General features: G+C 36.5%; 1 protein-coding gene across 3 annotated transcripts in view; it reads right to left on the bottom strand.

Moving 5' to 3' along the window:
- The window catches only part of cadm1b (cell adhesion molecule 1b), a 213,789-nt gene extending 198,959 nt beyond the window's left edge, over positions 1-14,830 (bottom strand). For 2 of the 3 annotated variants that reach the window (XM_058634123.1, XM_058634124.1), the window contains exons 1-2: positions 14,723-14,830; positions 14,585-14,641 (exon numbers count right to left, since the gene is read on the bottom strand). The gene's annotated coding sequence lies outside the window, so the exon portion shown is untranslated. The remainder of the gene's footprint in view (positions 1-14,584; positions 14,642-14,722) is intronic. The other variant, XM_058634122.1, reaches the window with a different exon arrangement.
- Positions 14,831-16,636: the final 1,806 nt, after the last annotated feature.

The raw sequence follows: 16,636 nt of genomic DNA on the forward strand, positions 1-16,636 counted from the left end.
TTTTTGTTGTTTTACATGTGTAACAATGTCATTTAGATTTAATCTGATGGTTAATTACATTTCCTGTACCCTTGCAGTATCCTACACTCCCCACTAGGGCTACACAATTGCAAAAATGTACCAGTAATATATATATACAGTATTACATATTACAAAATATACATATCGTAAAGACTGCATAAAGTCCAACAAATGTACTTAAGTCAAAATATTGATTTGGTGATATATCGTCGTCCTTCCTCATACAATATAATAATTGATACTCCAGGGCAAAATATTGACTATTTAAAAAAAAAAAAGGAAGGTGCTTTTTTCCTGACTTTTTTTTTCGGCATTTAAAAAAATATATTACATTTTAGGCCACTAGATGGTGCCAGGTGCTCACAGGAGCAGTTGTGAGAGTTAATATCACAATACATGATTTTGCAAATATTTTGCAATATCGTGATAATATCGTATCGTGATCTAAATATTGTGATAATATCGTATTGTGACCTCAATATTGTGATAATATCGCATTGTGACCTAAATATACTGATATTATCGTATTGTGACTTAAATATTGTGATAATATCGTATTGTGACCAAAATATTGTGATATGTATTGTGACCTAAATATCGTGATGATATTGTATTGTGACCTAAATATCGTGATAATATCGTATCATGGCCTAAATGTCATATATTTGAATATTCAATGGTGTTATTCGTTGAATATTATAAACACACATGAAGTCCACAAAGTAAATGCTGCCACCTTGTGGTAAACAGATGCGCCACAATCTAGGTAATCTCGCCCAGTGTCTCTATCTCGTCCTGTTTCTCTGTCTCCCTGAGCTCAATGAATAATGGATGGGAATAGATCTAATGACTGAACTGCTTCATCTAGCATCTGGGTCTTCTGTAGTAATGGCCTGCCATAGATTCCCTCTGTGTGTGTGTGTGTGTGTGTGTGTGATGGTCTCTTATCTGTATATTACACGAGGAACGGTCTCAGTCTCACCGAGTCTTGTAAACAGTCGAGCATGCACTAAAAAGAATTGACGCCACTTCTCCCGTAAATTAGTGTCTTGCCTTGTATTTTCGCAGCGGATTGTTGAATTGTTTGAAAGTAAATGACCGTAAATTCATAGCTGTTCACTGTAACTTCACAGTTATACCATATACGGCTAAGATTTAGCAGTATTTACCCAATAGTTGCTGACGACACTTTGGCAGGAAAACGGCACTGTTTATGTCCATATACATAAATAACCAGCAGTATATACTGTATATATCAGGTAATATGTTAGACAACTTGTGTCTTTCTGTTTTGAAAACGGTGGATAGATGTTGTGAGTCGGACTAATTGGACAACATTTTACTGGATCAATAAAGATCCTGAGGATGGCAGAGGTTGATCACAGCTATAAAACGCACTCAAGTGTAGAAGATGGAATGATGGGGGGCCACCAGGCAACTAATTCCACTTGTAGAGTCATCAGATTAGTAGCTTCTGGGTCTGCAGTTAAGGGGAAACTTACAATGTGATCTGACCAAATTTCGTAGTGATTTGTTGAATTTTGCAGGAATTATAGCTGAAAACACCAAAAATCCCATTTTGTGTTCCCAAAAGCCACACAGCAGGCTCCGCCTAAACAGACTCGCCCATCACATCTGTATGCCGGTTACTATGGCAACCAAAAATAAACATGTTTACAATGATCGTGCCCCTAACTTAACATTTTAGTCCACTGCGCTTTCGCACCAATAACACGCGCATCTTGTTAGTTAAGTTTCCCTTAAGTTTCCCTTTAACTTCCGACCATGAAGCTGCGATTCTGGATGCTAACCTCAGTGTCGTTACAGACTCCAGTGCTAATTAATATTTATTTTAAACATGCTTATATTGTGGTGTGTCTGCATTCTCTGGGGTAAAATTAGTCAGTATAAGGGTCAGATATATTTACTCTTTGAGGATCCACGATATATTACTCGATCTTTGACGATTTAAAGTGACAGTGAACTCTTATAGCTCAAAAAAGAAGACACAGATGCTGTTAATTTTTCAGGAAGTTTTCCTGCCAACATGGCGGCGTGACATGTTGACAGGAAGCTCTATATTCCTGAAATGTAGCAGTATTTCCTTAATATTGTATTTTACTGTAACTTCACAATATACTACTGAGATTTAGCAGTGTTTGCCTTTTATAAGTACTATGTTACTGTAGATTTGCAGATATGTCGTATTACGGTTATTAAGCAGTACTTTCTTCACAAATTCTGCATTTTACCATAACTTAACACTAATAATAGTGTACATTTCTGTGATTTAGCAGTATTTTCTTTAATACAAATGCTATATTTGACTGTACATTTGCAGATATGACGTATATTTATGTGCTTTAGCAGTATTTACTTTTTTACAAATGCTATATTTTGTTGTAGATTTGCAGATATGTCGTATATACTGCCATTTTTGCAGTATTTGTCTTTTATAAAGACTGTATTTTACTCTAACTGGTGTCATACGGAGAATTATCACTGTGGAAGGATAATGTGTTTTATTGTGAAATTTGACCGTTTCAGTCTTTATAAATCCTGGAAATAACTTTAGTTTTCACAAGAATGAGCTGCGGTCACACACTGAGGAGAGTCAGTGCCATTTAAGAAGGCAGCCGTCAGCATTTTCTATTTAAATTAGTGCAGGGTACAAGTAATGAAAAGATTTTTTTTTCCCTTTCCCAGTTAATGGCTGATTAGAAATGCAATGGTTTTAAATTAAGATTTCTTCTCCCGCCCCCTTCATGGTATGAAATCAATCAAATTAAGGGAAATTGAATTATTTGAGATGGTAATCTATTTACGGTGACGCGTTCACCATGAGAATGTTTTCCTCTTGTTGTGAAAGAAAGAATAATTGAATCAGACCCTTAAGTGACCCTAGCAACGGATGAGCAAGAACCCGACGGCTGATTGGAAAGAGAAAAAAAAAACGTAGATTCTTTCATCCTTAAAGACACAAGAAAATGTAAATTCAGTTTCATTCAGGTCCTATGTGAGCGCATATGTATGTGATTTGTAACATGAGTGGACAGACTTTAGTCTCCTGTAAACAGGATTTACATATACAGCAGAGAAGTGTCCAGTGGAACCGAAGAGCAAATTATTACAGGAAATTATATTCCAAATATATCACCACAGGTCATCAATTCTCTGTGCCCTGCAGCCACGAAACATGTGTCAACTCAACTGGTTTTACCGTCTCTCTTCTTCTTCTTCTTTCTTTGTTACACCTGCAATGTGACCGTGATTTTGTTACTCCTTACTGTGATTTAGTTGTGATTTAGTTCCTTTAATAATACTGTATTTTACTGTAACTTATATATTATTGTGATAAATACTGAGCTGTAGTGTAATATTTCAGTCATTTGTTATTATATTAATAGTTACCTTTAATAATAAATCCTGTGCTTTACTGTAATTTTACATATCTGACTGTGATTTAGCAGCATTTACCTTAGCATTAGTTCGCTTTAAAAATGCTATATTTTACTGTAGCTATAAAGTCATTTTGTTGTATATTACTGTGATTTAGCAATATTTCATGTAAATGGAACAATGAGTGTTACATGATATCATTGTGGATTGATTGACTGCTGAGTGCTATTCTTGCATACTTGCTGTAACCTGCATACAGATGTGATGGGCGGAGTCTGTTTTGTTTAGGAGGAGCCTACTGTGTGGCTAGTGGGAACACAAAATGTGATTTTTTTTTGATTTTTTTTTACTATAATTCCTGCAAAATTCAACAAATCACCGTGAAACTTGGTCGGATTGCAATATTCGCAGGTCCTGATGTTCATAACATCAGTTTTCAAAAATAGCAAAGTCCTCAAAAGTGAGCTCAAAGATGATAAAAAAGAATAATCAGAGAGGATAACGTTGGGCTTTTGGACCAGTTACTAAATGGCGTAATGTAACAATCTCCATCATTCTTTGTCTCTTCTCCGAACAGAATGAAAAAAAATAAATACAGAATAGTTAAACATATGTTATAACACGTTTTATCACGCGCCACAAGTGCAGGTCATTTCTTTCACAAACACAAGGAGCCGAGCAGATGACTGTAATAAATCAGGAGTCACGTGGAACCTGAGGGAGTCTTAATGGTAATACATTTGTTGGCGTGTAGTTTGGCCGGGACGAGGCCGACTCTGCCTCTCTCGTCTTCCTACGTCTGGGAGAGAAATATCGTTTCAGTCCTCTCATTTATTTTAGGCTGAACTCTGAAACACCAGCAGACTTCAGCTCTAAGTGTTTTTCACAGACTTCAAACCCTTTTTTTTGGAGCTTGAAACGATGTGTTGACCTACTTTTCCTTTTTTTATCTTCTCGCCGAAATAATATTCACTCACTGGTCACTTTTTTAGGTACAGAGAAAGAACACCTAGTAGACCCTGTTGTCTTTACGTGTTGTGCATTGGGATGAGTTCCTTTATGTTCTTTGGTTTTAAAAAGTGGTGAATGGTTTTGTACGATGTGCCAGACACTATGACATTAAGAAAACACTACAACATTACAAAAATGCTAAAACATTAACAGGAAAACACTAGGACACTAAGAAAACACTACAACACTAAGAAAACACTATGACACTAAAAAAACACTACGACATTAAGAAAACTCTTTTACAAGCCCATTTTTGTGAACAAATGTTGCTGCTAATCTTTCACATAAACCAGGATGCAATAAATATAAGCAACCAAAAATAATCCAGTTTGCATTAAGTATATTGAAAATAAATCGAAATAAAGAATATGTTAGACCATAAAATGGAGGTGCATCATGAGAAGAACTGACATTGATTTTAAAAATAACCTTTTTTTGAAGTTGCATTTAATTTAAGAAAACGCAATGTGTATTGTAATGTTTTTGCACTTTCCTAATTGTGTTGTGTTTTCTTAAAGGTTGCAGTGTTTGTCAGTCCAGGGCCACCGTAGTTTTGTGTATAATCTGACCAACAACCTTTGTGTATGAAAAGTGCTGAATAAATAAAAGTGCTCTGCTGGATGATGATATATGAAAAACAAAATGTTGGAAATGAATAATTCTGAGATGAAAGTCTTCACCTCAGGACATGGACAAAGGCGTAAATAGAACTTTCTATATTCTGTAACAGTTTCATTTTTATAAAACCTTCCTAAAGTCCACAAAAGCCCAGAGAAATCATGTTTTTCTGTGCAGCAATCACCTGTTTTCCTGCTCGATGCACAAATTGGTCTCCTCGCATATGTGTTCACACATTAAAACCATTTATTTTACAATTTTTGACTATTATATATTGCTTTATAACATTCAGTTGAATTGTTTTGATATTTTTAAAGCAAAAATAAATCCTGAATTCTCCAGTTTATTTCACACATTTGCTGCAGTTTTATGTTAACATAGTTAGTGGTCTGTAAACTGTTGTTATATTGTGCCAATTTGTATGTAAATGTGTATTGTTGTGATAAAACTACTGAATGACATGTTGTTACTGTTTCTGTTTTGCTGTACAAAAGTACAAAAAAAGTGCTGAGAGAAAATACAATTTCTTGACTGGAATGTGACAATTTTAATGTATGAATGAATGAGTGAGTGAAGTCGCGCTCAGCACACACAAAAGCGCACTCATCTGCTCAATAAATTAACAGCATTCCATTTTCAGTCATTCCCCCTCTGAGGCCACGACTATTATTATTCACTTTTTAAAATCTGCTCCTCGGCGTAGACGACACAGCCCATTGAGCAACAGTCTGAGCATTACAGATTACTTTTCCTCCCCTGTGTTTAAAAAGTTCCCTTATTTAATAAATGGAAAGTGCAGAATGAGAGTCTTTATGAAAACAGACAGGATTTTATCAGGTGTGAAAAGACTGTGTTTTAGCCACAGTTCATTTTATTTTCTCACTCGCTCCTTCTCACTTCTGTTTAAGCAAATCTTCACGGAATTATTGTCAGATTTTTGCAGCAAAAATGTGTTGTTTTCCAAATAAACTACCTAAAGTCTTAGAGAGAATTCTGCATTCACTTTGGTTTCATCTACACATTTTACAAGTTATTTTGTTTGTTTTTAAATGTTTCTGTACAGAAACTTAAACTTTGTGTATGAAAAGTGCTAAATAAATAAAACTGATCTGCCAGAAGATGATCAGGGTCATATGTGAAAATGATGTTACATGTGGAAACACATTAAAAATAAATAAATAAGACAGAATTCTTGGATTAAAGTAAAAATTCTGAGATTAAAGTAAGAATTCTGAGATTAAAGTCAGAATTCTTAAAAATTGCTAAGAAGCTATAGTTGCTAAGACACTGGCTGTTTGCCGGCAAGACGCTAGCTACTATAGTTGTCCAGAAGCTAGACGGGAATCTGTGTACAAGCTAAGATGTAGCTGCTAATTGCTAAGAAGCTATAGTTGCTAAGATGCTGGCTGTTTGATGCCAAGACCCTATAGCTACTAGCTGTCAAGAAGCTAGCTGGGAATATGTGAACAAGCTAAGAAGGTAGCTGCTAATTGATAAGAAGCTATAGTTACTAAAACACTGGCTGTTTGCCACCAAGACACTAGCTACTATAGTTGTCAAGAAGCTATCCAGGAGCTGTGACCAAGCTAAAAAGGTAGCTGCTAATTGCTAATAAGCTATAGTTGCTAAGATGCTGACTGCCAAAGCCATTAGCTATTATAGTTGTCAGGAAGCTAGCTGGGAATCTGTGAACAAGCTAAATAGGTAGCTGCTAATTGCTAAGAAGTGAGGTGTGACTTGTTAGTGAGAAAGAATGACTGAGTCTTGACTCATAGTGAGGAAGTAACAGCTTCATCAAACCCATCATTACATTAAAAGACGGGCCATTCATCCGTTCACAGTGGTGCAGAGGCATGTAATTAAAAGAAAATGACACCCCTTGTAGATACAATTATTTAGCTCTGCGCTAATGTGATGTTCTGTGAGTTGCCAACACTCCTCTGAATATGTGCCTACATTTAAAACGGTACTCTCATTGTATTTTAATTCTCTAAAGCTGTTCTAGTTGAAATCAATTTATTTCTTTTTAAAAAAACAAAAAGCTGTAAAGAAGAACAGCCTGAATCGTCTGCTTCACATGCAGCAACAGTTTTAGCTGAAGCCTGAGGGCAACGTTAGAAACAGCTCCACTGCTGTTTCCACACACTTTAAACACAGAGACTAACAATGACAGAGTGTTGAGAGGACGAGGAGCTGCTGCTGTTACACACACACTCACTCCAGCAGAGTGCTGATCCTGCACTAAAGCTCCACACAGGGCAACTACCACTTCACAAAAAGTCATAGTGCTGTACTATTGTCTCTCCACAGGCAGAGCCTCAGTGGCCTGATGTGTCATCACGCCTGTACAACACTGCAAAGACAGAAATAAAGCAGTGGTTCCCAAAACTTGCTCCAGGCCGTGAGTTTGGAAACCTGTAGGAAACAACACCATGTCTTTTCTTTTCACGGAAATTAATTAATTATTAAATATAATATCTGCTAATATCAATTCTACCCTCAAAAGTAAAATTGTGCAATACAGTCGTAGTTGGAATTTCTGACCTCCTAGGTAGTTTTTAATGTAACGCCTTGAGAATAAAGTCAGAATGAGAACAAAATGTCAGAATTCTAAGATTAAAGTCAGATTTCTGCTTGCAAAGAAGCCAGTTGCTAGTTACTAAGGAACTCAGAAGAGTACTGCTATTTGCCGAAGAGTTACTGAATACTGAATCATTATTATTGTGAACATATTTTAAGACTTTCCCCATGAGTATAAAGGAGAGACACACACACGACAGTCCATGAACACACTCTTTAAAGTCAACTCACCCAAAATTATGATTAAATTTATCTGAAATCACCTGCATGAACCTGCTTTGCAGAATATTAACACAGTTGTTAAACTGCTTTAAAGCGATTACACAAATAGTTTATATAATAATTTTACCACAAAGTAAAATAAACTTTTTGGCAAATTTATTTTCTAAAGCAGTAGTTTCTAAAGCCTGGGTTTGGACCCACATATGGTCACAGAAGACTTTTTTGGGATCCCCCAACAAGTTTGCAGAATTTTCCCAACCTTTATTTCAAGATATACATTTTAAATAACATGCATTTGATTGATGATTTGTTTGCCAATTCAAAATGATAGTAGGTGTAGAATTGTAGAATTTTTATCTCAATTGTCACGTTAACGTTTGCCATCTTCAAAAGGTGGGTCCCCATATTGAAAGTTTGGAAAATACTGTTCTAAAATGTTTAGCTTTAAACAAATCTATTCCAATATTACAAAAAAATCCCTAAAAGTGGGTTAGGGTTAAGTTTATATTCTATTTTAATTTAAAAAAAACAAATTTCAGCACAATAATAAAGTATAGCTACAATATGAGAAGCCTTTGACAAACTTTATTTGCATTCAGTGTGTATTTTGCTTGCTAATTTACAATATCGAGTGATTATTAGCAAACCAAACTACCAGACAATAACATACAATGAAAATGAAGTGGAATCTAGTTTCAAATGTTTGGGTGGCCGTGTCAATTCTTTTGGGTAGGTTAATCTGCACACAAGTCCATCCATAAACCCTTGATAAAAGTCTTGTTACTTTGGTTTTATTGCTCAGAATTATTCTGATCTCAGAGAAGTAACCTCATGTATTTCTAATTCATGTTCGGAAACATATTTCTCGAAACGTCCTTGAAGAAAAATAAAGCCATGAGCAAACATAAGGAGAGGTCATCTCATCTGCACTGACATGTTGAGCCCCGCTGGCCTCAGCACCTTTTCTGCTGCCCTCCTCTCCCATTAATGGCCTCCGGATTCTGCCTCACTCATCCCCAACCTGACCTTTGGTTTCATGTCTCCCAGCTGGATGCCCACCGGCAGCCTTTAAAAAGCAAGATAAAGTGATGGCTGCTGCTGCTGCTGCTGCTGCTGGACATGGACTGACTTTTGCTGCATCAGCTGTGTCGTCTAAATGCCTGCTTTTGTCATTGTGTGATGGAGCCTTGTACAGTTTTAGCATCCTGCCATTGAAATGAATCACGATGGCTAGGGCTATTGCTCAAATCGCAAAAATTAAACACAGCAGAATAAGATGAGATACTGCACTATCACCTCGTATTAAGACTGGTTCACACCTACGATCAGTTTAGACTGTCAAATTAACCCTAATCACTAATTTTGCAGGTTTTTTGTACCTGGAGAAAACCCAGAAAACATAATTTACCAACGACCGGTTGGAACGTGGGCCTTTCTGCATGGAGTTTGCATGTTCTCCCCGTGTGTACGTGGGTTTTCTCCGGGTTCTCTTGCTTCCTCCCACAGCCCAAAAACATGCACTATGGGATTAGGTAAATTAGACACCTTAAATTGACCATAAGTGTGAGAGTGAATGGTTGTTAGTCTCTGTGTGTGTGGCCCTGCGATGGACCGGCAAACTGTCCAGGGTATACCCCGCCTATCGCCCTATGTAGCTGAGATTGGCACAGCACACTCTGGTGGAGGATAAAGCGGTAGATGATGGATGGATGGAAACTCTTTGGTCAGAGTTCTTCATGGACTTCTTTTTGAAAATCATGGTGGGAACATGTTCCATAATCTGTTTTGTTCTGCGTAACTTTCTGTTTCTAAGAAGTAAATATTTTTGGTTGTTTTATTATGTGAATCGCCTGTTTATATGCACACTGTTATTTTCCTTAATTTCCATTGTTTTCACCTTCTATGCCCTTGTTTTGAAAAGTGCCTTACGTCACAATTATTGTTGCAGAAGACATCAAAGCATCATGACTCCATCCCAGTGTCAGAGGACTGATTAATATGAGAATATCGTTATTTAAAACATGACGGACAACAATGCAGGACCTGCTCATTCATCGCTTTCATGCCGTTCATTAAATATTTCTTTATCTTCTGTCAGTCGTATCTCACCCTGTCCAGATCTGAGTGATAACAACATCATTGCACTTCCTTTTAATGCCACAATGCTTTTCCTCACACGACAAAGATGCTGATTTGCCGTCTTCCTACAACAGCACGAGTGAAATTACAGTAATAACCACACATTGGTGTTGACATGCAACTTCTCAGCTTTCCTGACAGACCAATTTATACAAAGACACAAATTAGCAATAATAATTGTGAAAAAAGACACAAAATAGACACAATATATGTATATATATATATATATATACACATACATACATATATATATATATATATATAAATTCATCAGATTGCCTATAGATTGTGCTGAAAAATGTGACACTCTACTTTCTTATAGCCTCTGTTTATACGTTTAATCCACAGAAGTATTTCACAATATTTCCAGTCTGTTGTGCAGTAACTATTAGTAGTATTATTATTATTATTATTACTGTGATTATAGACTTATTATTTTTCATTCTAAATTAAAATAAAATGCCACAGCGCCTCCTGGGGCAGAACACGTGTGATAAACCTCACTTAGTCAAAGATAAAGTGTGACCGTGCTGCACAGCTCGTCGAGGCTTGAATGTACAATATTTTAAAGCCCTGATGGCTGAAATTTGTCTGGGGAAAGAAATTGTTTCCTCTTTTTCAGAGTCATAACTCAGTGTGTGCACAAAGATATGGTCCCAGTCTTGTGACTTACATTTCTCAAGGTGACTAAAGAGCCAGTTATGCACTGAGACTTCAGACAGGGGAAAAACATATGACTCTCGCAGTCATATCTAAAGAAATACCTGGAAAAATATCACGTTTTTTACTAACTAAAATGATTCCGTTTTAATTCAGTTTGTGATATGGAGCAAAAACTAACAGAAAATATTCACATTTAAGAAGCTGAAACTAGTTTTAATTATAAGAAATGATTGATCAGCCCTAAAAATGATCCAAAGAGCAAGAAAAGCTCATTTAAATCTAGAAAAATAAGCATGAAATACAAAAAGACATGATATTCAATAAACTATGAAAATAGAAATGTGTTGTTGTTCGAGATATATATTAAATAAGAACAACAATCCTAAGGTACTTGCACAATATTTCATAAACACTGATATATACAAGTATTTTCCAATAAAGGGTTAAGAGTAAATGCTTAAAGTGTTCAAATAAAAACGTTGTGAAATCTAAGTCAGGTTGAAACAAACAAATCTAATTCCTTTTCTTCTTCTTCAAGGTTTAACGGTCGTCGAGGGAATAAAATGAAATGCTGCTTCACAGCTGCCGGCGCACGATGTAATGAAGAGTTGTTCATTCATTAAATTCATTGGTTCCACTTTTTTAGTTAAAACAAACGTGCGTGTCTCTGTTTTCTCACGACTCTGCCAGGAAACACACACAAACACACACAAACACAAACACACACACACACACACACACACACACACACACACACAAACACACAAACACTGTGTGAGGACGATGAGGGGAACTGCTGATAAACCTGGAAATGATGATGGTTTAATTGGGTTTAACACAAATAGTGAGCCATTCTATAAATCCAGCAACAGACTCACTGCCAAATAATGAGCTGCTGTAAACATCCACCAAGAGACTGCCTGCAAAATAATGAGCTATATATCCACCAACAGGATATGGAATAAAGCTGCATGGTTGTGTGAACTCATTTTTTTTTTAAACGTTTTGAATGTAACAGACATGCACTCCACCTTTAATTTCCTTCATTATCTTAAAACAAAAACACTTAAAGACACTCAACAGGAAGTGAATCGTTATTTTGGATAAAATAAAATAAAATAAAAAACATTGTTGTGTACTAAATGTTATGTTTTCCATATCCTGAGGAAATGTGCGTCCTCTGGACACTGCGGCAATTAATTATGAGCAGCAGTGAGGCGACGCTCGTCCTGTAATACTTTAACTACACCCACGGAGACACACGTTTCCAAAATGTCACACTGCCACATTTGTCTCTATAAATTAAAGCTAAATGGAAAAAATGTCAAACATTTACATTTAATTATGATGATGATTCTGCCCACAGGTGTGTTTGTTGCACACATTTAATGTATTATTAATTATTCTCACTGTTTTTACTCAAAAAAACAAAATACTCAGCAACTGGTGGTCCATGGGCTAAAACTGGCACGCCAGCGTCAGAATCTGGGCCCAACAGATGATTTCAAAAATTAGATTTTATTCTGAAAAAATAGCAACTGATTAAAAAGAGACAAAGTTGCTGAAATGTTTGGTTTGAAAAATAAAGATAAAACATCATATAAATAACATTTTTTAAACATTAACTTATAAAATCATGTATTCACGACATTGTATTGTGTATTCAAAACGGATGAACTCAGGAAAATACTCAGGTGTGCAGATTCACCTGGCCCATTCTAACTACTACTAACAGGAAGTGAACTGAAAACCTAAAACTTCCTAAGTGAGATAAACATGTTTCATAATAAAAGACTTTCTAAAAATAAAAGCATATTCAAATGAATGTATTAAAGGCAACACACGACCACTAGCTTCATGCTTTGTTCACACCGAACGCGATTTGCCGCGCTTATCGCGCCGCGGGATCATTTTATACATTTTGTGACACAATGGGAGCGCTGGCTGCAAGTCATGGTATTTTAAACAGAAGTAACGATCATTTCTTTTCACCATCAGCCATCTCTGTTGTGGCAACATCTGCAGAGAAGAAACCGTTGTCGCCAACGTTCCACTAACAGACTGCCTGCAAAATAATGAATTATTCTCTACATCGGCCAACAGACTGCCTGCAAAATAATAAACTATTCTCTACATCCACCAACAGACTGCCTGCAAAATAAAGAGCTATTCTCTACATCCACCAACAGACTGCCTGCAAAATAAAGAGCTATTCTCTACATCCACCAACAGACTGCCTGCAAAATAAAGAGCTATTCTCTACATCCACCAACAGGCTGACTGCCAAACAGTGAGCTGTCAACAATAGACTATCGAAATAAAGTGAGACCCGGTCTTTTGCTCTGTAATTGAATTAGGCAGAAGTGACATGGGTATGAATTCTGTCTGTGAGATGAGAGGATAATAATGAATTGACGTGGATTCACTAATTTTCGGTTAAAAACGAGCGCCGTAAAAGGTCTTTGTATCGACGGGGGTCATTTAAATCTTTACAATTAAATAAAAACTCTCAATTTAATAGCATAATGAGGGCAATCAATTCTGGGGACTGTCAGCGAAGACGTCCCGACGCCTTTAATTGTGGGAAAGGGTGTGAAAAAAAACCACTAGTTAATGGGCCAGGTGGACACACACACACACACATAGACCGGCCATTAGACAGTGTAATTAATTAGCACTCAGCGTTTACATTCCCGCTTTCTCCTCTGTCAGGAAACGGGCAAAACAACAATACGAGGACATTTCAGCTGGGCTAATTGGAAACGGAGACGAGTCTTTCAGAGTGTGGAGGCAGGAGACGCTGCTGTTGTGATACGTTTAACAAGAGGGACGCTAATTCTGTTTCTGTCCAAAAACACAGCAGTGATGTCAGACCAGGCTCCTGTGAGTGGAAATACAATCTAAGAATTGTTGTTTTTCTGCATAATTTGTGATCATTAGAGAGTTTTAGAGGTCAGACAAAACTCCAAGGCCAAATTCTGTGTTTTAAGCAAATAAATTATGTTTTTTTTTTAAATCTCCAGGCAACCAAATTCCCCTCTTTGTATGTTTATTCAGTTTGTATATATATCTGTTATTCTCCTTCTGTTTGCTAATGTGAACCAAAGCCTCAAAGTCAGACAGGAGTCTCTGTGGATTATGTTATTTGCAAATGACAATGTAATCTGTCAGGAGAGTTGGGGACAAGTGGAGGTGTAATCCAGTGAGAGACTGCCTGTAAAATAATGAGCCGTTATAAACGTCCACCAACAGACTGCCTGCAAAATAATGAACAATTCTCCATATCCACCAAAAGGCTGACTGCCAAATAATGAACTATTCTCTACATCCAGGCTGACTGCCAAATAATGAGCTGTTATACACATCCACCAAGAGAATGCCTGCAAAATAATGAGTTATTCTCTACATCCACCAACAGACTGACTGCCAAATATTGAGCTGGGGTTAGCTAACCCTAACCCTCCACCAACAGTACACGGCTTGACCTTTTCTGAGGGTGGGGAGCTATTTTATTTGAAAGTTTGTCGACCATTTTCAACTTTTCTTCCGTCACATTGCTAGAAAACCCCATTAAGAAACACCAAAGCTTTTTAAAGTAACATTGAAGGTCAAAACCACATTGGGTCTTGATTCTGGAATAAACAAACATTTTAAACCCTTTTTTAAACCTCATCACATGACCACACCAAACATTTAAAAAAATTAAACACCACAGGCAACAACCTGAACCCCGAGCCTGTTTATATTTCACTCAAAGAATTATTAGACTTGTCATTTTTAGTCAAATTCATAAAAACTCCACTCCAAGTTTGACTTATTCACAAACAAAATGTCCACCCCTGTGTTTAAACCTTATTAAGTGTTTTGTGACTGTAGTGATTTTGTTTATATACTTAAACAAACCTGCAAACTGTGTTTCTGTCGTACTTACAACAGAAAACCCACTCCAGTCCAGTCTGTCCATGGAATCCAGGTTTTTCAGCAGTTTCTGTGGAGAGTGAAGCGTGCGACGATAAGATTGAGAGCAGGAAATAACTCAGAAAACCAGAAAATGTGAGCGTTTACTCACTGATAAGTAGAGAAACTGTTGTCAGTGGTGGAACAGAAACACGGGAAGTAGAAAACAAAATGATTTAAAGTAGAACCGAGGTTAGAGATCAACTCCCGCGCTCCGTACGAGCTTGAGTAAGGAGGTTTCTCACACACACAGCTCCCATTCAGTAGCAGGGATACTGATGTGATGCTGCCCCCACCTGTCAGGAAGACCACATTACATGTAAACCTGTTATTTCGTATCTAAAAAATAAAAAAATATAATCAAAGTCTTTATATAGATTATTCATAAATTAAGAATTAAGAATATTATGGGTTCTGTTCAGTTTATTTTATGGATTTTTTTTTAAATCATGAATTTGATTTTATTTCATGTTATTGAATTGCTGTGTTCTTATTTATTTGACAATGTCAAACTTTGTGTTTTTATCTGTATCTATATAATTTTATATCTATACATGTCATCATCGTCTTGTCTCTCCTGTTTTTATGGGGATGGGGGCGGCATCGCTTAGTGGTCATGTGTTGCCTTTAATACGTTCATTTGAATATGCTTTTATTTTTAGAAAGTCTTTTATTATGAAACATGTTTATGTCACTTAGGAAGTTATAGGTTGGCAATTCACTTCCTGTTACTCGTAGTTAGAAGGGGTCAGGTGAATCTGCACACCTGAGTATGTCGTGAGTACATGATTTCATAAGTTAATGTTTAAAAAATTTTATTTACATGATGTTTTATCTTTATTTTTCAAACCAAACATTTTAGCAACTTAATCTCTTTGAATCAGTTGCTATATTTCTTATTGTTAAACACGTATGATTTGTGCTTTATAAGTAGTATTATTATTATTCTTCAGGATGTGACACAACCTTAAATCAGGTCCTTTTTCCCTGCAATGATGCTTTTATATCTCTAGGTGGCAGCAAAGTTTTAGTTTATGTCAAACGCCAAATCTCAGTGGTTGGATTTGTTTTATTTCCTCAGACATATCTGTGAGTTGTCACTGTCGTATAGAATATAACATACATTTCAATAGGCCAGTTCAATATCTGCCCGTAAACTGATATTGTGTCGGCATGTGACTTTATTATAATACATGTCTTATTCTAAGGCTACGAAAACCATACAATTATTGTTATACCTTGATGATACAACACTGGTGTCATTTGTATGCATAATCCATTTTTGCTCACATGGCCCCAGAAATACAAGAAACTGTAACATGTTAAGGAGTTTTTGGACATATCTGACTTAATTACTGTTAGTGATTTATCACATGATTGAAGTTGAAGATGATGAACTTATTCCTCTGTTTGTATTGGATGTGAACAAATTTGCATTTGAGTTCTGTTAATGAACGTGAAACTAGTTACAACTCATTTGTGAGTGTCATATTGCATCAGTGTCTTGATCTAACCTTATTTCATTGAATCATCATGGCGGAGAGCACCAGTCAACGTTAAAACGCTAAAACGTTAAAACTTTAAGTAGATTTTGGAAGTATAAGTAGATTTTGGAAACTTTAAGTACATGTTGGAATTACTTTTTTGATTCTTGTGTCACACTCATGACTCTTCCAACGACGACACTCTGACCAATCAGTGGCCAGCAGTCCGTTGACGCCACATTTCAGTATTGCTCAGTTAGTTTGGAACCTCGTCAGAGCAGGAACTAAAAAAAAAAAACACCAGGTACCAGGTTCTATCACTGATGGAAAAGCAAAAAAAACCCGAGACATTTGCAAAGACAAGTTTCCTTTGGGATAAAAAATAAAAGTCTTCTCTTATCTCGTAAATCTCTTTGACTTGAGTTGTTGTTTGGTGGAAAACAGTCAAAGTCTGGACTGTAAACAGAACTGAGCTGTCTTTGTGTTTGACAACGACGATGAACGTGACAGTGACACCTCACAATGGTCCCGACAGCTGTTTG

The sequence above is a fragment of the Solea solea genome, chromosome 7 (assembly GCF_958295425.1).
Source record: "Solea solea chromosome 7, fSolSol10.1, whole genome shotgun sequence".
Classification (NCBI taxonomy): Eukaryota; Metazoa; Chordata; class Actinopteri; order Pleuronectiformes; family Soleidae; genus Solea; species Solea solea.